The sequence below is a fragment of the Fistularia commersonii genome, chromosome 4 (assembly GCF_037954325.1).
Source record: "Fistularia commersonii isolate RoL2024-O1a breed Wild chromosome 4, RoL_Fcom_v1.0, whole genome shotgun sequence".
In the NCBI taxonomy this organism is placed as follows: Eukaryota; Metazoa; Chordata; class Actinopteri; order Syngnathiformes; family Fistulariidae; genus Fistularia; species Fistularia commersonii.
In genome coordinates this window covers 2,147,678-2,174,038 of record NC_141287.1, presented here as the reverse complement: position 1 = coordinate 2,174,038, position 26,361 = coordinate 2,147,678, and the positions used below count along the sequence as shown (strand labels likewise).

Genomic DNA, 26,361 nt, shown 5'->3' with positions numbered 1-26,361 from the left:
TCAGACCTGTAGCCCAACTTGATTTATTTGAACTCTTTGCTCGTTTGATGTCAAAAGCTTAATTTAATATTAAATTATGTTTGAATTATTAATAGTTTATTTTTTCACCCCCTTTCACCTCTCCCCAATGTTTCCCACCCCTGTTGGTAACAAGGCAGGTATCAATCGAGCATAATAAAAATTAAATAGCTCATCTTCTGTGCAGAACCCTGATACTTTCATTGCTCCAAAACGGATTTGTTGTGTATTACTACTTCTTATGATCTGTGCCAGCGCATTGCATTTTTTAAATTTCGCCGGAGAAGGGGGTTACCGCTTTTATTTTGAAACCCCTGACCGGAAGTTAAACTATTTGCTGAGCGCTGACTTGACAGCAGTGACAGCGCCGGTCGAGATCCAGACCAAGCCCCTACCGTTGGAACTCGAGGTTCGGCCGGAGCCCTCTCCTCCGCCGCGGGCTTCTCCAGCAATCCTCGCGGGGTCTGCACGGTGAGTGCGCCGTAATTCAAGACGTCTCATTCCCCCTCGCTGCTTTTTCCTCTCTGTTATCAGTGCGCGGGTGATGGTGGATCTCTGAATGAACATCTGCCCGGAATAAAAGCCTATCAATCCCGTTTAGCGGCTGCTTGTGGTGCAGAGGGTTGGAAGGAGGAAGTGACACAGAAAACAATTAGCCTTCCAGCAAAGAGTCAACGGCTCTCGCTCCTTTTATCAATCCCCGTTATTTATCGTGCATGTGCTTATATGTGATGACCCGCCGCAGGGCCCTGCGTCGGCGCACTCCGCCGGCCTGGATGCGCAGGTCCGCCGGGGAGCTGCAGCCCATTTGACAGCGTCTTTCCAGGAGATTATGGTCTGGTACCCCCCCCCCCCCCCGATCGGAGGCCCGGCGTGCGGGTCTGATACCAGAAAGGCGTGGCAGTCATATAGCATTGCATAGATATGGGCGTGCCCCCCCCCCCCCCCCGTGATTTATGGTTTATGGGGGACGGCTTATGAAGAACCCCCTTTCAGCGTTACGTCACTATTGGGTTGAATTGGCGTTGGAGCGGAGGAGCAAATTTGGTTTTGAAATTCAGCATCATTAGACATGCAGGCCTGCCATCTGGGTCTCCCTGTCAATTAGCCTCACCATCTTGGTTCCTGTGTCCTCAGCCTTTGGATTTCAGCTGGGGGAAAAAAAAAAAAAACAAAAAAAACTTGTCCCACCATCTCAGGCACAGGACTGATGTTTGTCCTGGGTTTCAGCACCAAACCAAGTTGGACCACCAAGGTGACAGCGCGTGATTTCCTTTTTTAATTTATTTTGCAGAGCAAAAAGCTCTCTGGCTATCGTAAAATTCGACGAGAAGCAGGATAATGGTTTATTCATTAATGCATTACAGAATTAGCTTTGGACAGCATGATCGTAATACAATTAGAAGGCCCAATGACTGAGAGGAGAAACAGTCCTTTGTTTTAGTGTGAGATAAAGAGATTTGGTTTGGTTGAAGGATGCTGAGGTTGGAAGATTTATGGATGTAGTGAGAGAGAATATGAATTTTAGTTGGCGTGAGAGGAGGATAGGGTGAGCTTGAGAAGGTTGATTCGCTAGGGCAACCCCCGAAGGGAAAAGCTGAAAGGAGAAGATGATGAAGAAGAAGAAGAATACTGAGGAACTGCCAGGTGGTCTAGAGGAAGGGCTAGAGGAAGACCTAAGAGGAGCTTCAAGGACAGTTAATGCAAGAAGAAGATACAGAGAACAGGGTTGATGGACGAAGATGATTTGCTGTGGTGATCCCTGAAGAGCCAAAGAAGAAGATGATTAGATTTTGGTTGCCTTGAACCACCAAATTGATCTGATTGCTTTCACCTGGAATAGAAATGCAAAGCAACCATGTTAGAATGCACTTGTGACTTGTGGGCCAAGTGTGTATACACTATGAAATATATCGCTTGTTCCATTAAAAAAATATTTTTACTCTTGTTTCCATCAGCAGATAGAACTCCATTTTTCATTTGGTTTCAATATGATGGCTCAGAGAAAGTTTTCAGCGGGGCATTGAGCCCCAGCTGGAGAATAGCTCCACAAACTAGCCAGAAGAATAGTTTTTGCTGAAACAAAAGGGACGAACTAAAATGTGGAAGAAAACTCAAATGGGAATCGTGTTTCGATTGGTATTTTGTTTATAAGATTTTAAAAATGTACAAATGTACGAACTGCCGACACAGTTCACTGCAAATTTTCCGCATCAAAGGGATGACACAGAACTTCTCTAGACACTGCTTTCTCAAAGAAATAATTTTAGTAAAGAACAATTTATGTCATTATGCAATCTGTTTTTGTCCACCAGCCAAATGGCTACGAAAGTATGAAATCAATTGACTGTAGACTCAGTCATCTACTGAGCTGCAAAACAACCCCAAAAAATGTGGTGCTGTGACTTCAGCTTCTTCTGAACCTGCTGGTGGCAAACCTCATTGACAGGACTTCATATGTTTCAACATTGCAATACTAAAATAATGGTAATGGTCGACTCAGAAACTTGTTCAATGACCAGCAATTCAGTTTCAGTCCTATCACTAGCATATCGGTGCAGGCATCTGCAGCACAATTTGGATTATGAAAGTGTTATAAAAATGTTTTATAGATTTTTTTGGAGACGTTTTTGCACGAGTGATCCTTCTAAGCAGATCCACAAATTATCCTTTTATGTAGGGTTATAGCAATGTATTCAGTAAAAATTGAATACTCAGTTATATTCAACTATTCAGGCGCTTAAACTGTAGCTCTGAATCATCTTTCTATATGCAATCCGACTGTGTCATTCAGGGTTGCATTGTTTATGCTAGTAGTTTGATTCCTCGCACTATTTCCCCATCATAAGCTGCTTTACAGATTCTTTAGCAATATCAATTGATAGCTTCGAATCTAATAACACTAATGGCCAATATGGTTTCTGCTGAGGTCATCAAAAAACTTGCCGGTGCTTTCACATCCAGAGGCGGCAGCAGTGGCTCAACCCATTTTTTTGTTTCTGTGTTCCTTAAGCAATGCCATGAATGGATGCACTTTACTGAGGTGTAGCTCAGGCCTCACCTCCACACTTTTCTGCCCCTGAATGCCAAATTTACCGTGGCATTTCTCAGCCTCCAATTGTATCCCTGCAGCCATTCCCAGCTGGCCATTCATTGGAGTGACTTAGGAATTGCGCAGATGTAAGTTACAAACATTTTTCGGCATTCATTATTGTGTGTTCCAGTCATAAACCATGTCAAAGTTAATTGTAAGCTATTAATTATTGTATTATTAAGTTACAGTACAGTGCATTTGTTCAGTGCTTAGCATTTTATATATTTCTCTTTGGACTGCGTGCACTATATTGTCCAGTATTTTGTTTCCCAATTAAATCAGAGTAAGTCGTCTATCAGATTTATTCTTGTGGGTAATTCTAATACCAGTCCAAGGATATTAGGACAAATAAGGGACATCCTTTTCCTGGTCCTGTTCTGCCCTAAAAAAATGTCTTTACACCCGCTTTTACAAGATCAGTCTTTTTGTATCCATTACCCATTTTCCCTTCATCTCCAAAATGTAAGCATTGTTTTCATCAAAACCCTTTTAGTAATGTATGAAGCTATTCCACCTTTTATTCATTGTCATAACATAAGTACACAATATCTTTATTTTACAAAAAAAAGAAAAAAAGAAAAATGCTGGCTTGAAAATTAGATTAGTAAACTGGTCGCCTCCAACCGGGCCTGTCAGAGCTAAAGTGTTGTAATTCTAGGCGAGAGGTTCCACCTCTATCATACTTGCATCCAGAAAAGTGGGCTAATGTCTCCCAGTCGTGGTCAGGGTTAACTGGAGTATAAAAATCCCTACTGCCCTACTTTGACTAAAGGCTGCTGTAACTGCCTGGCCAGTCTTCAGATGTCTGCTCGACGTAGGATCCTTATTTCCATGTTTACAATCCTGATTTACTGCCCTTGCTGGGTGGCTACGCCATTTTTGCCCAGGGATCTACCGAAGAACCAGTTTTGAAACCATTTCAGGACCAGACCATTTTGCACCAGTATGCTTGTTATATGTATGAAAGATATGATCTTTGATATTTTCAAATCAAGACTGTTGTATCGTAATTCCAGGTGTTCAATATGATAGAGATATGAATTGTCAAAAATGAAAATACTGTAAAGAAGTGTTTGATATTTGTGGTCTTGACTTTTGGTTACCCTGTTCTCTTTGGCAATCTTTAAAAAAATCACTGACTCAAATGAAACACCCTTGTGCTGTGTATAAAACAAACCCTAAAGGATCATGTTTCTAAACTCTTTGTTTACTTCATGGCTCTCTGTCATTTTCTATGTAGATTATAACTAGTCAGTTTTTGTTGACCACGTGAAAGAATCGTTCATCATCCCTAGTGGTTATTATTAGTGGTGGTAGGTGATGATATTCTATTAACTCCAGTCACCTGAGCTTTTGTTTGTTTTGCATTGGGATCAGTAAGTTCTATATACTACGTATAAAAACAAAGCATGTCTCCGAAGTAGTTCTTGCCTGAAAAAAAGCGTCTTCATTGGGGACAACGGCTGAGTAAATCCCTGGGAGGGTTAGTTAAGTATTAATATCCTGAAATTGATATTTTATATGCCATTTATCCTGCTCACAGCAAGACACTGGTAACACAGAGACATACATTCCCGCCTAGAGTCTCCTTTTAAGCCGGAGTTCTTCATTAGAATCAACATGTTGTGACATAAGGAGAATATTGACAAAAACCCTGTTCAGCCTGAAATCCAGAATCCTATAGCTGCCACTTGGTAGTGTTAACCACTGTGCATTGTGGCGTTTTAGGCTTACGCATTTTGATTCACATTTGAATGCATTTCTGGCTTCCAAACTTTGATAAATGTAAACGAAACTAGTAAAATATTGCTCTCTGTTTGCAAGTCGGGATTAAATTGAAAGAATTTTTAAGGTGGTCAGAATTTGGTAGTAAGTTTTCAGATGAGGAATAAGGATCAACACAGTTTGAACCAATATTTGCACTTTACATGCAGGTAAATAATGTGGTGTAAATATATAGCACAAAAAAACAAAATATTATAATGTTGTCATTATAATGGACTGAAGCGTGCATGTAATTTATTATTCAATGCATTTCTGTCAAATCTGACATAGGAATGTCATTTTTAAGTTCAATTATTTCAACTTTTCTTTTTCTTCATCTTTATTTGTTTTTTTGCAATCAGAAGTCTGTTTCAAATATAAATATTTGCAGCTATATATAGCTGCAAATATTTATATTTTGCATCTGACCCTCATTAGATGTGAAACAACAGACTGAAAGGTCAGGTTTTTTTTTTTTAAATCATTTTTATATTTAGTAAACAATGAAGGGACCGGTGCCTTTTTTATCAACAGAATAAAGTGACAAAAATATTCAGATAGTGAGAAAATGCACAAATTGGTCGTACTGTGGGATTTTAAGGGCAACGACTCCGGCTATTGGAAAAGAACAACTGTTTTGAGATAAAGAACGTCAACTTTTGGTAAATTAAAAATTCTTATTGGTGTCACAAGATATTTGTTTTGTCACATCAACAGTCGGATGAGTATTAGTAACAGGATTTGGAATCGGTTCGCGACCATTTTACCTTTACCATTTTAAGCTGCAGGTAGGCACCACCCTGCCAGAGGTCATTTCAGCGGCTGTTCATGTCGCCATCTTGGTTTACTCGCTACTGTTCTTTGCCACGGCTGCTCGCAACTTATCAATGTCTGTAGCAGCTGTTCCTGTGCCGCTGGTCAGTGTTTTTCTCACCAGAGGCTACATGAGGTCAAATTGGGACAACATCACAACATCAGAGTTTTTGTTTGTTTGTTTGTTTGTTTGTTTGTTTGTTTTGTCTCCCCCTTCCTCTCCCACTGTGTTCTTATTCTTTGCCTTCTTGCCAACTGAATGGAAAAGCCATTGCTCCTTTTTGCAGGAAATTCCTCTTGCATCTCAGGGGGGAGACAGAGGACGGATTAGCTCTGGGCCCTGATTTCAGATTTATTTACTTTTATTAAATTCCAACCATGACATTGTCTTAGTGCACTCAGAGCAGTGGCTGCAGCCACTTTTTGGCAATGTAATGATATCTGTAATAGTCCTAGAGGTCCTTTAACCTTTGCCCTGACGCTGAAAACTGTTTCAGTGGATATTTAGTTTACGTGCAGGAAGTACGAAGGCAGAATACGAAACATGATGACACAGAAAAGGGTGGTGGAAACTGAAGTATATTTGGATATGGAGACAGGGATGAGGGTTATATTTAGTTTTAAGTCAGTTAGGCATGAAAGGTGAGTTTGAAGCCAGGGAGCGAGAATAGAACTTTCCAGCTCCATGGCTGCAGAGTGTCTCATATTTTAGGCTTCTGTACCTGCTTTTGTTTTAATGAATGAAACAGACACCAGTCCAAAACAAAGACAAGCTTTGAAAATGTCACTATTTTCAAAACAATATCCTTTTTCACTAATTTGGCCTGAAACTATGTCTAAATGTATACAGTGGTTATTGTTTATGCTGAGGTTAAATACTCGTATGCAGCTCTGGTTGTTGTTTATTGCAAATTGTGCCACTTTGCCATTATTGTGAGGCACTCGCACATCTATTGTCATCGTTTGGGAGATAATCAACGTGTTGTGTGTGGCTGGATGTGTGGACTTGCGTTGATGTTGAGCCCTCATAATGCGTATGCCTGCGATCTAGGTAGCAAGTCAGACTGAGCCAGCTCCTCAAGTATGTCTTTCCATTAACTTATTTTCACTTCACTAGTCCACCCCTGGTCCCGGATGACGTCTTTCTAAACTTGTATCCAGGGTGTGTGCCAGTGTAAGCGTCAACATTCTTCCCCACCCACTGCACTGTGTGCTTGCTTTTTACTTACTTTTATTTAACTTCCCTTTATCCTTTAAGTTACTTTACTAAATACCTTTAAATCAGACTGGAATAGCAAAATAGTAACACACTTATTAGGAAGAGTAGCGATTGTTTGTTGGTATTTTTGCAGAGAAATATAAAAATCATCTTTGGGAAAATTGTTTTGGTACATTGTTTATATAGTGCATCTCGTGTTTGTGTGTGTGTGTGTATCACAACACAAGGTGTTGTGACGCATCTAGTGCAGTTGTAAGAGGAGTGTGCGTGCCTACTTCCTGTCTGTTTGCTACCTCTCGCTTTCAGAGCTGCCGCTGGCTAGCCCTTGTGTTGACTGCAGAAGTAAGTCATGCATCAGTCTTCTCCTGCCAGTACAAAGCTTCTCCATCTCCAAGACTCCTGCCAGAGTACCTCGTGGAACAGATGGTAACTGGCTTACTTAGCAGGGGATCTGGAAGTAGCATATGCCCTGGCACTTATCAACCTCTGCCCCACTAGCTTGTGAGTGAGTCTGGCAGGACAAAAGGCTAAGGTAGAACACCCCGAAAGAAAAGCTACATGCTGGTGGCACAGGATAGGCGGTACTCCTGGAGTTCTGGCAGCCCCCTGCAACTGCTAGAGCATGCCGGTTGTCTTAAGCCCTCCTTGCTACTGGATTTCACCCTCCTGCAGTGAAGAGGTGCTACTGGGACATGCGCACCCCCAGCGGCACTTGAAATTATCTCCCTGCACAGGTATCCACCCCTGCCTCGGTGAGACCAGCAACAGGAAATGTTCGAAGTCTGTTGGCAATGAGACGTCTTGTGGCAGGAGCAGGTCTCAATGCACTGGAAGCTCCTAATCCGAAACCTGCACACCAGCAGTACAGGGCTATCTATGGTCGTTAACAGCTGGGGTTGAGTGTTAGCTGCTCCCAGCAGACCCCTGTGTGTCTAAGCAGCCGTATTTAGGAGCCACACTGCTTAGAGAGTAGCCTAAAAAAGGTGGCCCAAAACTTGTTACACCTTTTTCTGGAAGGGAAACCCAACAGGAAGAAAGCATCAGCACGGCGTAGGACTGGCAATAAAAACATAATTCTACCAAGACTCCCGGAAACACCAACTGGCATAAGTTAAAGGCTTATGTCACTAAGGATCCTTCTGGCCAAGAGGGAGTATGCCACCCCTTTGAGTGTTTATGCTCCAACTCTTCCATCGAAGAATGACGTGAGAGACTACCTATACCAAGGGTCAGGTGAGGCTCTCCATCGCATACCTAAGGAGAACAAGGTCTTCTTGTTGGGGGACAGCAAGGACAGCAAGGTGTGGAAGGGAGTCATTTGGAGTCACGGTATCGGTCAAGTCAAGGCCAATGGCCTGTGGCTGTTAAGTCTTTGTGCTGAGCATGACTTGATCATCACAAACATCCTATTCCAGCTCAAAAATAAATACAAAACATCCTGGATGCACCCATGCTCCAACCATTGGTACTTGTTGGAAAAAGACGTCTCGCTTACCCGTGCAGTGAGGTGCAGAGGGCTGGACAGACCATTGACTATAACCAAACTCCAAGTGAAAATACGCCCCGCCATCCATCCCCAGAGGTCAGAGAAGAGGCTTGACTGCACCAGTCTTGAAAACCCTATAGATAAGGACAATCTTTGCTGCTCCCTGGCTGGAAACCTGAGGGACATTGAGTCTTTGCTGCGCACAGATATTACCATTAATGCTAAATGATCTTTCGTCAGCTTCAGGCTCTATGAGGCAGCAGCCTAAGCCATCAGCATTGGAACAGAAAACATAAGGACCGGTTTACATTGGTGGTGGACATTGAAGGTTAATGTAATACAATCATATGCCAATCACCACCATATGCACAACTTTCATGATGCAGTGAAAAACATCTGTGGCCCAAGAAACTGCTCAGTCTCTCTCTTGAGGGCTTCTAATGGTACAACCCTCATCAAAGACCCCAACAGACCCCTCATGGTTGGAAGAGTTACCTGACCCCCCCAATTGTCAAAGACCTCAATCTCCCATCAACCTTTGAGGAAGTTAGATGTGCAATAAAATTGCAGAAGAACAGCAAAGCCCCTTGCCCCAATAACATCCCTGCAGAGATCTTCAAATATCGAGGCTACGTCTGCACTCGTCCACTCTACCTCTTTATTGCAGGTGACTGGCAGCAAGAAACAGTCCCTCAACAGTGGTGGTCTGCAAACATCATCACCATCTACAAAGGCAAAGGAGATAAGTCCATCTGTGGCAACAGCGGTGGCATTTCTCTACTTGCGGTTGCTGGCAAAGTCTTGGCCAAATTCATGCTGCACAGACTGGTGGATAACATCTCGAAGCAGCTGTTGCTTGAATCACGGTGTGGATTCAGAAGGAACACAAGCACTGTGGGCTTGGTCTTTACAGCAAGGCAACTTCAGGAGAAATGCAGAATAAAACCAGGACCTCTTCATGGTGCTCATCGACCTATCAAGGGCTTTCAACACTGTCAACAGGGAGCTCCTATGGAGTATCCTCCTGAAATTCAGCTGCACAAGGAAATTTGTTCTACTCCAACAGTTCCACACTGGGATGATTGCACAGGTCACTACTGGAGGCCAGGAATCTGACCCTTTCAGGGTCTGTGGTGGTGTGCATCAGGGATGTGACCTTGCTCCGTTTTAATATCATCCTGCTATCTGTGACACTGCTGCTACTAGAAAAGACCTCTCCCACCAACCTTCACCATTTCAGACTTGCCCCTTGCAATTAAAGAATTTTTAAATACCTAGACAGCTTCTTCTCCCACGACTGCAGCATGGAAAGGGAGTTACAAAATCGGATCAATCAAGCGTCTTCTTCTTTTGGGCGACTTAGACAAAGGTTCTTTCAGAACAAACACCTCAACTTCTGCACAAAAACATCGGTTTATCAGGTAGTAGTCCTAATAACACCCCTCTATACTTTTGAAACATGGACACTGTCTTCTTCTTCTTTTGGCTTTTCCCTTCAGGGGTCGCCACAGCCAGTCAACTTTCTCCATCTATCCCTATTCTCTGTATCCTCCTCTCTCACACCAACTACCTTCATATTCTCTCTCACTACATCCATAAATCTTCTCTTTGGTCTTTCTCAAGACCTCTTGCCTAGCAGCTCCAATCCCAGCATCCGTCTACCAATATATTCTCCATCCCTCCTCTGTACATGACCGAACCATCTCAGTCTGGGTTCTCTGACCTTTTCTCCAAAACATCGAACATGTGCTGTTCCTCTGATAGACTTGTTCCTGATCCTCTCCATCCTGGTCACTCCCAGAGAGAACCTCAACATCTTCATCTCTGCAACCTCTAGTTCTGTCTGCTGTCTTTTGGTCATTGTAACAGTTTCTAGTCCATACATCATCGCTGGTCTCACCACTGTCTTGTACACCTTTCCATTTATTCTGGCCGATAGTCTTCTATCAAATAGTAATAATAATAATAATAATAATAATAGTACATACGATTTGTATAGCGCTTTTCACGGTACACAAAGACGCAAATAGTACCCCTGACACTTTTCTCCACCCATTCCAACCTGCTTGGACCCGTCTCTTCACCTCTTTTCCACACTCTCCTACGCTCTGGACTGTTGACCCCAAGGACCTGAAATCCTCCAGCTTCTTGAGCTCCACTCCCTGTAGCCGCATCATTCCCCCCGAGTTCCTCTCATTCACACACATATATTCTGTCTTGCTGCGACTAACTTTCGTTCCTCTCCTTTCCACCTCTCTAGATTTTCCTCTACCTTTTTTCTGCTCTCACTACAGATCACAATGTCATCTGCAAACATCATGGTCCATGGAGATTCCTGTCTAACCTCATCTGTCAGCCTGTCCATCACCATTGCGAACAAGAAGGGGCTGATCCCTGATGGAGTCCCACCTCCACCTTGAACTTCTCTGTTACCCCTACAGCACACAGTCTCACAGCGAGCATACATGTCCTGCACCAGTCTAACATACTTCTCTGCCACTCCAGACTTCCTCATACAATACTAGAGTTCCTCCTTTGGCACCCTGTCATATGCTTTTTCTAGGTCTACAAAAACACAATGCAGCTCCCTCTGGCCTTCTCTGTACTTCTCTATTGGCATTCTCAACGCAAATACTGCATCTGTAGTACTCTTTCTAGGCATGAAGCCATACTGCTGTTCACAAATGCTGACTTCTGCTCTCAGTCTAGTTTCCACTACTCTTTCCCATAACTTCATTGTATGGCTCATCAACTTTATCCCTCTATAGTTCCTGCAATTCTGCACATCCCCTTTATTCTTAAAAATAGGCACCATCACACTTTGTCTCCATTCTTCAGTCATCTTCTCACTCTCTAAGATTCTGTTGAATAATCTAGTCAGAAAATCTACCGCTGCCCCTCTTAGACACTTCCACACCTCCTCAGGTATATCATCAGGACCAACTGCTTTTCCACTCTTCATCCTCTTCAATGCCTTCCTCACTTCGCTTTTACTAATTTGTGCTACTTTGTGGTCTACAATAGTCCCCTCTTCTACCCTTGCCTCTCTTTCATTTTCCCCATTCATCAGGTCTTCAAAGTACTCTTTCCATCTTCCCATCACTCTTCTAGCATCTGTCAATACATTTCCCTCTATCCTTAATCACCCGCACCTGTTGTACATCCTTTCCATCATTATCTCTCTGTTTCACCAATCGATATAGATCATTTTCACCCTCCTTACTATCCAACTGAGCATACAGGTCATCGCACGCCCTTTGTTTTGCCTTTGCTGCCTCTGTCTTTACCTTACACTGTATCTCCCTGAACTCCTTTCTGCTCTCTTCAGTCCCCTCTGTGTTTCATGTCTTCTTTGCTAACTGCTTTCTCTGTATATACTCCTGCACTTCCTCATTCCACCACCCACCCTCCTTATATACTTTCCTTCCAGATGACGCACCAAGTACTTTCCTACCTGTCTCCCTCATACCATCAGCTGTTGTTGTCCAATCATTTGGAAGCTCACCCTGACCACGCAGACCCTTTCTCGACTCCTCCCTGAAAACCATACAACACTCCTCCCTTTTCAGCTTCCACCACTTTGTCCTCTGCTCTGTCTTTGTCCTCTTGATCTTCCTTGTCACCAGAGTCATCCTACAAACCACTGACACATAATGATGCTCGAGGCCTTCCCCATCAGATGCCTACAATGCATCCTGGATATGTCCTGGAGGGACCGTGTCCTACACATGCCTGCCATGGAAAGTTTTCTACCGCCAATTCCATCTACGCTGACACTCTGTTGGTGGCCAGAAAAGGTGATACAAACACCAACTGAAAACCCTGACGAAGAAGCGCAGCCAGAAGCCAACCCAACTAGAAGAGGCCACCACCCAGTTAGCCACCTGGCAGAGGCTCTGCCAACAAGGAGTGCACAGATTTGTGGGGGACCGAACTGATGGACAGATGAAGAAACGCACAAGGAGACATGAAGCCAGCATTATAGGCACAACCCCCAGCCTGTGGATTCACCTGCTCGGACTGTGGCAGACAGTGTGGATCAAGGATTGGCCTCTACAGCCACAGCAAGACTCACAAGTAGCAGAGGCAGGATTGTCTTCGCTGAACACGGTGGACCACTGTGATAAATTAGATAATCCTTTTTGATCCTTTACTTTTTAAATGGTTAAACATAAAAAAATGTAAATTTTGTTAAACTTACAAAATTTTGTAAGAACAAGTTTGTGTGAAGAGTGAACTAAATCTGATACAGCCAATTGTTTGCTTTATCAAAATTTTAAAACGAAAACATAGAAATTTGAGTGAAATGCAAATCATTGGGAGGCAGCAACTTAGAACTGTTGGATATCAGTACATTGAAGTTTACTCTGGTATGTCCAGCCCATAATTACCCTTTTCTCTCTGATTGGACAGTGATTCAGCTGCATCTGTTTATCTGCACATTTTGTCATTAAGAGACATATCTTTTTTTGGATCTCCTCATCATAGATGTTCTGTGTGTGTGTGTGTGTTAGTGTCTACGTATGTGTGTGTGCATGTGTGCAGGGGAGATAGCAATAAATGTTTTTTTTTTCCTGCTGTTTGTTGTTAAAACAGGCATCTGGCCACAGAATGCCACTTCTCAACCTTTTTGTGTGTGTATGTGACACGACACACACAAGCGTGCATGTGAATACAGACACACATGGACGCACACACACACACACACACACACACCAGCACATGGTATTAATGAAGTATCCAGATGAGGGAACAGTTCTCTGGTTTCCTCTGTTTCTCCACTGTTGCTTGTTGTGTAAACAAACCAAGAAGCAGAAATGAAACAGATTCTTAAGTTACTTTTAATTGTGTTTAATTTCATTTCATTTTATTCCAGATAGTTTAAAACCATTTAAGGTGATATTCTTTGCAGGGTTTCCCCACATGTCAGGGTCTAGAGGTCAGGAGGATCATTTTGAAGGCTAGTGTTGGTGGAGGGGACATTCCTCTCATACATGGGGTTTGTGTAAACAAACTGATTTATCAAATGCAGAGCACAGTTGTCACCTAAACAATCTACTCTGACGTTTGGATGAACTCCACTTTTAAACACAAACGTCTAAATACCTTGGTTGCAAATGTCACATGGCAGAAATGCACTGAAGGTAATGTAGGAAACAATTCAGTTTTGCTTCTGGCAAACGCGTCCATGTTCTACGACATGTGTCAATATTATTGAAATACAAATGAATATGTCTGTGTCTGATGATTTGATTGATTTAATTTCTGTGATGTCTTGGCAGATTTAGCTTCTGGATCATTTTTCGGGTAAATTATTGTTTCAGAGGATTAGTGGGGAAAAAAAAAAAAAAATTAACCTGCTTTGAGAGATACAGTAATAGCTTACAGCCACAGTCCACTGGTGTTGTGAAAAACAACCTTGAAGAAGGGAATGGATGTTCAAGCTGCAAGCATGGGGCAGATGTTATACAGCCCCCTTCACCTTAAACAAAGCATCGAGGTCTGAAGCAGCGGCGGCAGCGCTTGTCTCTCCCTCTTGCTAATTCCAGACAGATGTATGCTCATTCAGGCCCCATTGCTGTTACTTGCTGGCCTTGCTCTTGGAAAATGCAATCTATTTTTTTTTTTTTTTTTCTTTTATTTCCTTTTTCATGTTTTTCCTCTGAGCTCCATTACTCCCGCCAAGCTGCTTTTCTCTCTCCCGTCGCTCTCTCTCTTTTGTAGTCTTGTGTCTGTGTGTCTCAGTCTGCATGGAGATCCAGGGGCAGGCTGTGCAGCTGGGAATCAGGATTTTCATTTTGACTATGCTGAATGGAGCCCATTAACCTCTCAATTTGCTTATATAAAACAAATGGAAAGCAGTGGGACCATTGAAAGTTACATTTATTCTGTGATCTTTGAGATGATATGGATCCACAGCAGTTGAGGAAACTGCCGCAGTAGATACTGACCAAGAAAAAGGTGATGCTCATCCATTCCTCATCCATCCCCTTTGAGCGCAGATATTTTCAACAGATAATGTTTTGAACACCCCCTTGTATACACTTAATAATAACCATTTATTGTTTAGTCAGTGTGTTATAACATGGAAACCAGAGCTTTCCCAATCTGAACCCCATTAAGGAACTTCTGAATTTAGTTTATTTGTTTATTTGTTTATTTCAGGATCAGGAACATTGAAGAAAATGGTTGCACATTGGCCTGCCATTTTTTGGTTTGAACTTTATTTATCTATTTATTGTTTGTTTTCTGAAATCTATACTTTTCTTGTGTTTTTTTTTTTCGTGTTTTGTTATATTTTATGCCCTATTTATACTTTTCCCATCAAATTTGCTCAATTGTTTCCACAACCACACAGCAAAACTCTCACACTACTTTGGCTAGAATTACTCAAAAATCTACAAAAATAGATTCTTTTCTTTTTGTATTCCCCATCTCCAAACTGCATGGCTGACTTAAACATGGTCACACAAATCAGCCTCCAAAGTTAGCTCACAAAAATATAAAGGCTGGGGACAGCATGGGTGAAAAAAAAGTATGTACAAAAAAAAAAAAAATCTGTGTTCACCGAAAGCTAATCTTGAGGTATTGGAACAATTTTTCCGAGCACAGCAGTTGCTTTTTTAAACCCACAAGAAGTAAAATACAACTAAGATCACCAATTCTTTGGATACGGCAACAGCAACAGCAACAGCATAAAGAGTGACAGCAAAGTCAGCTGTTTTCTTTGACTCCCATTGTAGTGCAAAAGCTGTAAAAGTAGCCATGGAGCACAGAAATTGGGGGTTTATGTAATGCCTTGCTTATTTTGCAAAGATTATTTGCATAATTAGGCATGTGTGAGTACTTGGGTGCATGCAACTAAATTAATTTGGTTATCCCCACACGTGCCTGGGCACAGCTACTGTTTTATGCACCAGCTCCCTTACACACAAAAACAAGCACTGACATGAAGCAGCATCCAGACCAAACCACAGCTACATCCCATGTCCAGACAGCGCTGCTGTGCTGATGGAAAGTATGCGAGTCTTTTTTCTGTCTGATGCCCCATTTTTTTTCTCGGGAATCATAACATGAAGTATGAAGATTTGCACGCGTGTTTGTGTGTGAGTGTGTGCGTATATGTACCGAATGTCGCTGAACTGTCCCAGATATAGCTCGTTTTCATGATTCATCCTCTCACTTCTTATGTTTGGAATGATTAACAGCAGAATTGAAGTGCTGGAATTCTTCTTTATTCAGCAGGAGAATAAAATCACTGCACATATCTGCCAATGAGTTAAATGTTTGACTCCAGTATCTCTGACTGGTTTGAAAAAAGGTGTGGATGGAAAGAGGTGGATGAATGCGCTTGCCCACGATAGCAGTTATATTGCGAGAAATTCCAAATGCTGTCAAGAAACAGTCAGAACAGGATCTTTGTTGTATTTTCCTGCTTCGTATGTATTGGTAAATCTTCTAATTGGATCACATCTAACTCAAATGTTTCAGAAGGGGTGACAGTTATGTTGTTTTAACCCCCTCCAGACATAAAATGGGCCTAAATCGGCCAAGAAGGGCGACATCTCTGGCTGTAAAGGGATTGAGTAGAAGCTGAAAGAGGTTTAGCCTCTTACTTGATCTACTGGCTTAGTAAATATTTTCTTAAGTTTGTGGTCAAAATCACTACTTTCAGAATTATCATACTTGGTCCCACAGAGTATGGGAGAGATGGTGAACCAGCCAGAGCTGGATGATAAATTGATTTGAATAATAATAATAATAATGATAATAATAATAATAATTATTATAATGATAAGGTGCCTTTATTGGCGCACTGTACAGACAAGTGCATATAAAAGACTACACATTTGTGTTATTGAATACTGGCCCGAACTATTGTCTGATATGCAAGTTTTATTTGTACCTGAGTTTTTTCACCTTTTTAAACCTGTTACAAATGCAACAGTGGTTGTGATGCAAAAGATAGAAGAGGCCTCTGAAGCTACATGCAGTAGCAACATAATCCTTTGAACTTTGAATTTAGTATTGTTAATTACATCCAGACATTATTTGCCTTTAGGCCAATCAAATTCCTTGTATGGTAATCGGTCCCCCGCTAACATAGAGCTTTAATTACCTTGCCACTGTGTTAAAGGAACTGCCTTATTTCATCCTGATCAGTTGGATTTTATTCATATAGCGCCGGTAGAGCAGACCTGGACCATAGTGTTATGGTATAGTGAAAAACCAACATTCCCCTATGAGCAAGTACTTGGAGAGAGTGGTGAAGACACACTGCATGGAAGGGACGGGCACAAATTAGCTCTCACTAATAATAATAGTAGCACCAGAAGTTGCATGAAAATGCTAACAGGATGCAATAATAGCTTTGATATCCATAAAAGAAATAATGGTGGGTGCCTGGCAGGATTGTTGCAATAGATCAAACCACACCCCCCGGAGCCTGCAAATTGAGAGATATGAGGTTACTATTGCGTACTTCTTACTTCTAACTACTGGTACTTTGGATCTTCGATGACTGAATTGCACTTCTTGTAAGTCGCTTTGGTTAAAAGCGTCAGCCAAATGACTATAATGATATTTAATGTGATGTTACTTATGAGGGACCACAAGTGAAGGCAATGAAAGAAGTGCAACATGGGATATTCCTTAGAAGAGTTAGTGTAACTAAAGAATTCTTGTCGAAATATTCTTGTCTTGGCAACTGGACTTGAATTTCTTGACTTTCACGTTTCACCCCTCATCTGAGAGGCGTCTTTAGTAGCTAAAATAGTTCTCACAAAGAAAGGTTTTAAGCCTATTCTGAAACAAAGAAAGGGTGTCCACCCTAGAAGTGAGATTGGTTCCACAAAAGAGGAGCTTGGCAAGTTAATGTTTGCCAAGGTTTTTTTTTTTTTTGATATGATGAAATATATGACAGAAAAATTGTTACTAATGTGCTAAAGGTAGTTATTTCACAAAAAAAAAAAAAAATGATCACGCTATAAACAAACCCCAAAAAGTAATTTCTGGATTGTTGAGAAAAATTTGAGGTATAATTCATCGTTCAGCTCATCTTGAGTAAACTTGGTACGACATTGTGAAATAAAAACATGCAGAAGACTACATTGGAAAAGTCTCTACAGGGGGAACTGAAGACATTTCTAAGTGGCCGAAAGTTAGATTGTAATGCAAAGGTAATTGATGTAAAGTATAGGCTCTGAAAATTTTTTGTTGTTTTTTTTTGATTTATGTTTCCTTTCCGAGTATTCTGGAGTATTCCGAGACGGAGGAATCTGATATCAAAAGCCAATCGTTTGTAGAATAAGAAGATCCAGTATTTTCAGCTATGTATTTGCCATTGAAACATTCAAAAGCAGATCTTCTAAATCATTAGATAATTGCGTATTCCTTTTCCAGCTGGCTGTGCGCTGTTACCACAAGGATATAATTTGATTCATTTGATCTGATCGGGAAATATGAGAGTGGATCAGCAAATATACAAATATACAAACACAGCCCTGCTACATCAGGTGAAGGAGGACAGAAGAGAATTGCATGAATGACACCTCCATCACATTCATATGAGAAAAGTGGGTGTTTTGTGACCTCTGACTTAAAACCCCCTTGTTCCATCTCTTTGCCTCAACTTGGAAACTACAAGTGATCAAGCGCTGTCTCACAAGGACATTGTTGATATGGTTGGATGGGTTAAATTGATTATGTTATTAAGCCCCCAGTGCAGAGCAGTTAAGGTAAAGAGGGTTGTAATGTGGGAGGAATATTCACATATAACATATTACCTCGCTAAGTAGTACTTAACCCTGAGGTGTATTAAGCTGCAAAATAATTAGTGCTGCTAAATAAAGTGAACCTGTTTGAGTCTTAACTGAGTTTTAATAGTAGTCCCATATCACAGTTATCTCCATAACTCATTCGTGTCAGTTTGCTTTTGAAAAACCGAACCAATTCAGTTTTCCCTTCCAAACACTAACCAGCTACCCCTCCACGATCCTCTCAATTCATTTTCTGCTTTCAGTTGTTCATCCTTGTCCTGTTTCTCTCATTTTGAGAGGTCATCGTTGGTTCCCACTGCAGATGTTGTTTTTGGTGGGAACCTCTCCAAACGTGGAGGCAGACAAGAGTGGAAAATTTTACGTTTTTCTTCTTAACGTGAGACCTCATGGTTTGGGTGTCAATGTGCGTTGAAGGAAAATTCTACTCCTAACCTCCGTCATTTACTTAGAGCTAAATCCAGTCTGTTTCTGAATATTGTTGGTGGTGTGTTAAATTAAAATATCAGCTGCATATTGGATGGTTCTTTTGTTTTTTTCCCAAGACCTTTTGAATAGTGAGCTGGAGCGATTTTACAGTTTTCCATAGCAATGGTATAATCATATGTACCCAAACATAAGAAAATGTACCCAAATATATGAAACATATCAAAGTGTGCCGACCACATGAACTCCAACTATCCGGAATGTGCCACTCAGCTGTAGTTTTTACTTCATTGAAGGGACAGAGAGAGATTCTGCAGATCACAATGTCATCTGCAAACATCATGGTCTATGGAAATTCCTGTCTAACCTCATATGTCAGCCTGTCCATCACTGCTGCAAACAAGAAGGGGCTCAGAGCTGATCCCTGATGGAGTCCCACCTCCACCTTGAACTTCTATGTTACACCCACAGCACGCCACACCCCTGTCTCACAGCTGACATACATGTCCTGCACCAGTCTAACATACTTCTCTGCCATTTCAGATTTCGTCATACAATATCAAACGTCCCCTCTTGGCACCCTGTCATATGCTTTTTCTAGGTCTACAAAAACACAATGCAGCTCCCTTTGGCCTTCTCTTTACTTCTCTTTTAGCGTCCTCAAAACAAATTCTGCATCTGTAGTACTCTTTCTAGGCATGAAGCCATACCCCTGTTCACAAATGCTAACTTTTCCTCTCAGTCTAGTTTCCACTACGCCTTCCCATAACTTCATTGTATGGCTCATCAACTTTATCCCTCTATAGTTGCCGTAATTCTGCACATCCCCCTTATTCTTAAAAATGGATACCATCACACTTCATCTCCATTCTTCTGGCAGCTTTTCACTCTTTAAGATCCTTTTGAATAGTCGATTCAGAAACTCTACCGCTGCCTCTCCTAGCCACTTCCACACCTCCACAGGTATATCATCAGGACCAACTGCCTTTCCACTCTTCATCCTGTTCAGTGCCTTCCTGACGTCACTTTTACTAATTTGTGCTACTTTGTGGTCTACAATAGTCACCTCTTCTACCCTTGCCTGTCTTTCATTTTCCAAAGTACTATTTCCATCTTCCCATCACTCTTCTAGCATCTGTCAATGTATTTCCCTCTTCCATTTTTTCTCGCCACCTGTTTGGATCTTTCTCTCTCTCCTCACTGTCCAACCAAGCATTTAAGTCATCATATGGCCTTTGTTTTGCCTTTGTTACCTCTATCTTTACCGTACGCTGTATCTCCCAGTACTCATGTCTGTTCTCTTCAGTCCTCTCAGTGTCCCACATCTTCTTTGCTAACTGCTTTATCTGTATATACTCCTGCAGTTCCTCACGCCACAACCAAGTTTCCTTATCTTCTTTCCTTCCAGGTGACACACCAAGTACTCTCTTACCTGTCTCCCTGATGACACTAGCTGTTGCTGTCCAATCACCTGGAAGCTCTCCCTGACCACTCAGACCCTTTTTCAACTCTTCCCATGTTTTTCCCTGAAAACCATACAACACTCCTCCCTTTTCGGTTTCCACCACTTTGGTGACAAGATCAAGTGGACAAAGGCAGAGTCATCCTACAAACCAGCATCCTATGCTGTCTGGCTACACTCTCACCTACAACTACTTTGCAGTCACTGATCTCTTTCAGGTTACCTCGTCTATACAAGATGTAGTCTACCTGCGTGCTCCTACCTCCGCTCTTATAAGTTACCCTATGTTCCTGTTTTTCCTGGAAAAAGGTGTTCACTACAGCCATTTCCATCCTTTTTTGCAAAATCTACCACCATCTGTCCCTCTGCATTCCTATCCTGTATATCAAATCTGCCCATCACTTCTTAATCCCCTCTATTGCCTTCACCAACATGTCCATTGAAGTCTGCATCAATTTCCACTCTTCCATCTCTGGCGATATTCTGCATCACTTCATCTAACTCATTCCAGAATGTCTCCTTCTCCTCAAACTCACATCCCACCTGCGGGGCTTAACCACTGCCAACACTCAGCATCACACCTTCAATTTCATGTTTCAGACTCATAAGTCTATCTGACATTCTTTTCAGCTCCAGAACATTCCTCACAAAGTCCTCCTTCAAGATAACTCCTATTCCATTTCTCTTCCTGTCAGTACCATAATAGTACAACTTATAGCCTGCTCCTAAGCTTCTAGCCTTACTACCTTTCCACCTGGTCTCCTGGACACACAGTATATTCACTTTCCTTCTCTGCATCATGTCCACCAACTCTCTACCTTTTCCTGTCATAGTCCCAATATTCAAAGTCCCTACTCTCAGTCTCAGACTCTTGCCTTTCCTCTTCTTTCTCTGCTTCTGGACACACCTTCCTCCTCTCCTTCTTTGACCTACAGTAGCCCAGTTTCCATTGGTACCCTGTAGGTCATCTTTACCAATGGCGGTGATTCTTAACCCAGGCCTTGACTGATCCGGTATGCAACCCTCTGCATTTATCTGGGCTCGGGACCGGCTCAGGGAGACACAGCTCCATGCCCCGCTGAGAGTGGCTAAGGGAGTTACTAGCCTGTGCTGCCCTAAGGCTGTATTAAATGGCCTTCCTGGATGCTATTTGTCCTAAATAGGTGTGTTTTGAGGGGTGGGTAATACGCACTCACAAGGTCCATATCCTCCAAGAAATATATCCCCACAAGAAAGAAACTAGCACCTTCCTGATTCATTCAGTTCAATAAATGTCCTAATGTGTTTGCCAGGCTACAATGTGATTTGATTTATTTTGGATCGAAAGCTCCAACTTCAGCATAACTGAAATCCTGACGTGTATAGAAATGTCAGACAAGAGTTTTTTCGATTCATGTTATAGTTATTATCCTTCTGTGGTTCATGTCTTGTTGCGTGGAACTCGTAAATCATCCCTGTCCTGTCAAAGGCTTGATTACTTGAACCGTGTCAAAGACCCCAAGCCACAGTACCAACATCAGTATTTGCTTGCAATGCTTGTATTATATTTTTCAAAGGGCAAAGTCAATTTTGGTTGGAACATATACTTGACATTTTAAGTTTCCTTTTCAATTGCTGAATGATTCATGCTTGTCCTATGGGGCAGATGAGTGTCTAGAGGGGCTTTTCTAGAGGGTTGAACCTCCAAAACTTATCCTTGTACATCTGATAGTCAATAGCGCTAGTTCTTCAATTTTGGAAAATTTTTCAGTCACTTCTTTCTGAGTTGAAATTTTTTGCATCGAAGCAGTACCATTGCAAACGATCCATCCATCCATCCTGCAGTCAGGGTCATGGGGGATGTTTGAGCTTATCACAGCTGTCATCGGGTTAGAGGCGGCGTACACCCTGGACCAGTCGCCAGTCAAGCGCATATATATATAGACAAACAACCGTTCACTCACTCATTCATTCGGGGCAATTTCCCCCATCCAATTTACCTGCATGTCCGAGCCATGGTCCTTCGGGCCTTGAGGCTAAAGCGCAAACCACTGCACCACCATGCAGCCACCATTGCAAACTATTGTCAGATAAATTAAATTAAAGTAAATGCGATTTTACTGTATTCCTAGCAATTCTTTGAAGAATCAGATACATTGCTTGATGCATTGAGCCAGATATATTCTAACATTTTTACTGTCTAGAAATTTGGTTTCCCAATTAAATATACGTAATTTATGATGGAAATTGAAATAACAGAAATCCTCCTATTTGCTAACAAATATTAAAAAGCCTTGGATGCCATTATTGGGTGAAGAAATGGAGAAATGCAGCTATTATTTACAGTCTGATGCAACAGGAGCCTGGAGTGTTTCATAACTGTCTTTATTGCAGTTTGGTTGGGCAACACAGTCGCAAGTCCCGCGAAGGAGTGCCAGGGATTCATAATATTCTCAACAAACATACTCACATACATGTTAGGTTTCAGAGCAGTGAAGATATGGAAAACGTAGGACCACTTTGGATTTGGGCTGCTTCTTACTTGAGTCTTTAAAGGCACCATATGTTCTCCAAAATATGATGATACCATCAGAAAATTATTTCTTTATCTCTAACATACATACAGATATACCACCACAACTATGTGATATGTTGTTGTTGTGAATAATAAGGCCTAACAAAATTTCCAGATAACGAACTATGATTCAATAATAGGATTTCCGAATTTCGCAAAAGCATGGACTTTATACTGATTTATTATGCAATGTAATCCCAACTATTATTTTTTCCAAAAGAATAATCCTTCTTGTCGTCATTGGCTGACTACGAACATTCCTACATAAAGTAGCAAAGCAATTATATATAATGAAAATAATGAAAAGTGCAAAACTTCCAAAATGATGGTAAGAATTCGTAAGATGTTCACAAACACAACTATCATCTTTTGAACCAATAAATAGACCAATAAAAAGACAGAAGTCCCTTTTATAAGTGTGATGCGCTAATCCATTACAAGTAGTCCATTACACAGATGATGTTGTTTTATTGTCATTTTTTTTTTTCACAATCCCATCAGGCAGAATTTGACCTTGTTGGGGAAGGATGCATTTGACACATTCTGTCATGGACAGTATAAGCTGCGTGTATTAGTTAAATACAGTATTCTCTTGCTTTGGCTGTGGCTCGTGTCGTCTAGACGTTGGTTTGCACACGAGAGCCTCCAGACACAGTGTCAAATTTCCTTCACTGAGACACTGCAAACCAACAGGCTGTTGATGTGTTTGCCATCAGTGTGTGAATGCCCCAGAAAGTTGGCATAGTTTATAGAAGGTCTTCCCAACAGCTTACATTTTAATGAATATGTTGTAAAAGTTTTTTTTTTTTTTTTTTTCGTTCTGGTAATCATAACAATATTTTATAAATGTTGTCCATCAACTATGCTGCCTATTAACTATTACCTGTACCCCTGTAACATGGATGATGACAATCTGTTTACTGTAGTGCCCCATCTGTGGTTGAATTTAAACAAGTGCCTTGGAATTAAGTTCAACTGTGAATAATCTTAATAGGAAGTCTGGAGTAAGATGCAACTTTAACATCATTAGTTTCTGAATTCATCTAAGGTATATTTTGAATAAAATGTGAGAGTATTTTTCCAATCCTTGAGAAACCCACTTCACACATTACAATGCTTCTGTTACATTAACAAAGCTAGCTGCCCAACTGAGTAAACACCTGTATCTCTCTTATTCTTATTGCAAACGGTTACAGAGCTAAATTCTTTATTGTTTTTTATACGGGCACCATCCTCCTCAGCCTAGAGATGTCAAAGCATACGTAAAGTTAATTCGTCACAATATGCAGGGATTAGCTGGAAAACTCCCCAGTGTGTGGCAATATAACAAATAAATTGGTTATAAGTGCCCACCTCAACAAGCTCTTTCCAAAATGTTTACATTATTGCTCCCTCTATATGATATTTCAATCCATTCATTCATTTTGTGATTGTAATTTGCATGGTTTTTGACCATGTATGTCACAGTCTTTCTCAGGAGAAAGCATGTGTGCCATTGCAGTTGGCATAATCTGCATAATACTTGGATTCTAACATTTCCAGGGTGCCTTGTCCAAAGACCAAACTTATTCTTCATGCCGTCACAATTATTACTCACAACTAATCAAGGTGATGGAACATGTGATGGAAAAAACAATGATTGGCTCAATGCAGCCCACAAATGCCATTGTGGGATAACCAGATTATTTTTTTTGTCATTAAAAGATGGCAAAAGTGATTTTCAAACGTAATTTTCTGTAAATGAACTATCTAGGTCATTCATGCATGATAAGACATGATGTGTATGCTAAAACTGCCTTTTAGATATGTAGGTTCTACAAGTGTCAGCCACTCCCTATATTAAATCCATCAAAGTGACTGATTGTTAGGGTTGTTTTTTGCCATACAAGTAATGAAAAAGAAATTTCTGAAACAGAAATGTGTTAAGCTGTCAGCTGTCCTGGCTTGCAGTGTTAGCTCATTATTCAGGAGACTGGTTTAGCGGTCGATACTTTCATCTTCAGCACTATCTGCTGATGTTCTCGTGGGTTTTTATGGTGATGTGTGTGCATTTGTTTGTACCAACAAAAGTTTTCTTGTTGCTCCAACCATCAGCCACTGATCATATGAGCGCTGCTAATGATCTTATGCAAGCTGGGATTTTGCGTGTGTATTTGCATGCCTTTGAGTGTGTGTGTGTGTTGGTGTGTTTGTGCGTGTGTGTGTGTATATTTGTGTGTGTGAGTGTTTGTTTGGGTCTTGCATACACAATTTTTTGGATTGAGTCTCTCTAGATGAGACATTGACACTATGTGTCACAGTGATTTTCTGAAAATGTCACCAATTTCAGCAGATCTAATGCAGGTCAGGGGTTAATGCAAATCGGGCAGTTACATGGTTGGAGGACACAAAGGTGCAGGGTCAATAAGTTCCTCTGGACAGTTCACAATACCACGTTCATGGATTACTCAACTCATGCCTCCAGAAAACAATTATCTATTGCGTCCCAATAAAAGTTAGGCGCATTGAAACCCTTACAAGCTTCTTTGGTGGATTTTAGATATAGAAGTAGAAACTGGAAAACCCAACAGTGGGCACAAGCAAGGGATGTGGGTCTGACTTGGTTGGACCAAGGATATCTTGAGGCAGCAGCAAGATACGATGAGATGAGATGAAAACAACTTTATTAATCCCGAAGGAAATTGCTGTGCCAGAGTTTCAAGTAAAAACATAACAGTAATAGACAATAGTGGAAAGGAGGAAGAATAAGACATATAATGAAATATAAATTGTCTTAGCTGTTAGCAGTAACTACAAAGATTGAAGATTCCCTGCGGCTGAGGGAAGAGGAATTAAAAAAGTGTCTTACAGTGTCTACAGTGTCTTTACACATACAGTGTCTTTAATTATTTTTGAAAGGGAGGAGTGTTGTATGGTTTTCAGGGAAGAGTTGAGAGAGGCTCTGGGTGGTCAGGGGGAGCTTCCAGATGATTGGACAACAGCTCGTGTTATCAGGGAGACAGGTAGGAGAGAACTTGGTGGGTCACCTGGAAGGAAAGTAGATAAGGAGACTTGGTGGTGGAATGAGGAAGTGCAGGAGTATATCCTGAGAAAGCGGTTAGCAAAGAAGAAGTGGGATGCTCAGAGGACTGGAGAGAACAGACAGGAGTACAGGGAGAGAGAATTTGAGGTAAAGATAGAGGTAGTAAAGGCAAAACAAGGGGGGGTACTATGACCTGTATGCTCAGTTGGACATTAAGGAGGGAAATAATGATCTGTGTAGGTTGGCGAAAAAAGAGAGATAATGACAGAAAGGATGTACAGCACGTCCGGGTGATTAAGGCTAGATAGGGAAATGTATTGACTGATGCTGGAATGGTGATGGGAAGATGGAAAGAGTACTTTGAAGAGCTGATGAATGTGGAAAATAAAAGAGAAGCAAGGGCAGAAGAGTTGATTATTGTAGACCACAAAGCAGCAGAGATTCATAAAAGTGAAGTGAGGAAGGCATTGAAGAGGATGAAGAGTGGAAAAGAAGTGGGACCTGATGATATACCTGTGGAGGTGTGGAAGTGTCTAGGAGAGGCAGCGGTAGAGTTTCTGACTTCTGACTCTCTGATTATTCAACAGGATCTTAGAGACTGAGAAGACGCTTGAAGAAAGGAGACGAAGTGGGATGGTGCCTATTTTTAAAGATAAGGAGGATGTGCAGAATTTCGGCGACTATAGAGGGATAAAGTTGATGAGCCATACAATGAAGTTATGGGAAA

At 41.4% G+C, this 26,361-nt stretch overlaps 1 protein-coding gene across 3 annotated transcripts in view; it reads left to right on the top strand.

Moving 5' to 3' along the window:
- The first annotated feature begins 360 nt into the window (after positions 1-360).
- The window catches only part of raph1a (Ras association (RalGDS/AF-6) and pleckstrin homology domains 1a), a 70,251-nt gene continuing 44,250 nt past the window's right edge, over positions 361-26,361 (top strand). For 2 of the 3 annotated variants that reach the window (XM_086144687.1, XM_086144685.1), the window contains exon 1: positions 361-489. The gene's annotated coding sequence lies outside the window, so the exon portion shown is untranslated. The remainder of the gene's footprint in view (positions 490-26,361) is intronic. The other variant, XM_086144686.1, reaches the window with a different exon arrangement.